Raw genomic sequence first — 2,500 nt, 5'->3', positions numbered from 1 at the left:
AAGGCTGAATGGGCTAGCGAGGCTAGTATTCCTGCCTGGCGAGGCTAATATCCATGCAGGAATGCAGGCTGAATTGGCTAGCGAGGCTAATATCCCTGCCTAGCGAGGCTAATATGCCCGCAGGAATGCAGGCAGAATGGGCTAGCGAGGCTAATATCCCTGCCTAGCGAGGCTAATATGCCCGCAGGAATGCAGGCAGAATGGGCTAGCGAGGCTAATATCCCTGCCTAGCGAGGCTAATATGCCCGCAGGAATGCAGGCAGAATGGGCTAGCGAGGCTAATATCCATGCCTAGCGAGGCTAATATCCCTGCCTGGCGAGGCTAATCTCCCTGCCTGGCGAGGCTAATCTCCCCGCCTGGCGAGGCTAATAGCGTGTGAGACAACACACAGACAACACGGAGACAACACACGGACAACACGGAGACAACACGCCTGGCGAGGCTAATTCCCCTGCCTGGCGAGGCTAATTCCCCTGCCTGGCGAGGCTAATATGGCTGCACGCTAGCATGCCAACGAATGCCAAACCTCGAAAACTCAATTTTATTTCAAATATCCCCCTGCATTTTATGTTGCAAACCTATAGGGGACGATTTTTAGGACATTTTAAGATTGACATATCGTCATTTGGTCGAGTTTTCAGTTTATTTTGATTTTCTACATCTCAAAAACGAGAAATATCATATCAAATCGAAAACTCATCCAAATGACCTGAAATCAACTTCTAAATTTCTCTAAAATCATTGCTTACAGTTCTGAACCATAAAAGATATACACTTTTACAAGTGAAACGGAGTTGGAAATTTCCAAAGCCAAGAACGCGACATGGCCTTGCCTAGAGTGCAAATGCCATGTCAAGGCCGCATTCTGTTCAACTTTGCCCGCACTATAATTTGACCATAAATAAGTCTCTATTTTAAGGAAATTTTGCAAGTGGTAGCAGTCCGAAACATCAAGCGGTTTGTCATTTTCGATTTTCGACATTCTGCCCCTTTTGGAAAATAAAAACAAATACTTCTGGGTCGAAATTAAATCTGGCCTTTTTCCACAAGGTGCCTGACATTATTCTGAGTGTCCCTGCAAAAAATCTCGATTTTATACCAAATGTACAATTAGTTATGGCGTTTGCCCCTCCTCGGAAATCCCATGTTTCCCCCTGCCCTTCCCAGTTTTCTCCAATATGCTCTATAGGGGAGTAGTGGTTCTCTGCAAAATGACCCCCTTGCAGAGACCGCCTCCCCTGCCCCCAGTAGTCCCTCCCCCTTCCCCCAATTGCTTATATACGACATTTGCTGCCTCGAATGTCCCTAACAAACAATTATAAGCAATTGAAAACGGATTTAAGATGGATTTAGGAGGTGTTCTTCGCCCAGCTGGGGGGGTGATGAACACCACGAAGGGGGGGTCATGTGGGATCGGTGTTGCCTCTAGTCCACTGAAACGATGTCAGTAACCGCTCAGATCAATCAAAGGGAGGGATAGGAGCCCGTCGGTATCGAGAAATTGTGCTTCGGCACTTGATTTGCGACATAAACAAATGCTGTGAGGGGAGGAAGGTGTCGGTGTCGATGAACTCAGATCAATGCGCGAGTAATAAGCAGGCCGGGGGACTGGGCGTGATGCAAAGTGCTTTGGCATTCGATTTGTGAAAAGCGAGGGCGGCGATGGGGGGAAGGTGCCGGTGTCGGAACCCACTAGTACGCGCAAGTAGATGTATTTCGAAAGCGCCGAGCGGGGGGAAGGTGCCGGTATCGATGAACCCTCTTCAATGCTTGCAGTAATAAGCAGATCGGGTGTCGGGGGCGATGCAAAGCTCTTGGAAGCTCCGTTTGTGAAAAGCGAGCGCGGCGAGCGGGGGGAAGAGATGCCGGTGGCCGAAATATACTCACCTCAATGCTCGAGTAGTAGCAAATCGGGTGCCGCGGCGCAATGCAGAGTGCTTCGGCACTCGATTTGCGACATAAACAAATGCGGCGAGGGGAGGAAGGTGTCGGTGTCGATGAACTCAGTTCAATGCGCGAGTAATAAGCAGGCCGGGGGACTGGGCGCGATGCAAAGTGCTTCGGCATTTGATTTGTGAAAAGCGAGGGCGGCGAGGGGGGGAAGGTGCCGGTGTCGGAACCCACTAGTACGCGCAAGTAGATGTATTTCGAAAGCGCCGAGCGGGGGGAAGGTGCCGGTATCGATGAACCCTCTTCAATGCTTGCAGTAATAAGCAGATCGGGTGTCGGTGGCGATGCAAAGCTCTTGGAAGCTCCGTTTGTGAAAAGCAAGCGCGGCGAGCGGGGGGAAGAGATGCCGGTGGCTGAAATATACTCACCTCAATGCTCGAGTAGTAGCAAATCGGGTGCCGCGGCGCAATGCAGAGTGCTTCGGCACTCGATTTGTGAAAAAAACAAATGCGGCGAGGGGAGGAAGGTGTCGGTGTCGATGAACTCAGTTCAATGCGCGAGTAATAAGCAGGCCGGGGGACTGGGCGCGATGCAAAGTGCTTCGGCATT

The sequence above is a fragment of the Argentina anserina genome, unplaced genomic scaffold (genome assembly GCF_933775445.1).
Source record: "Argentina anserina unplaced genomic scaffold, drPotAnse1.1, whole genome shotgun sequence".
In the NCBI taxonomy this organism is placed as follows: Eukaryota; Viridiplantae; Streptophyta; class Magnoliopsida; order Rosales; family Rosaceae; genus Argentina; species Argentina anserina.
The sequence above is the reverse complement of the archived record's forward strand: the minus strand, read 5'-3'. Positions refer to the sequence as shown.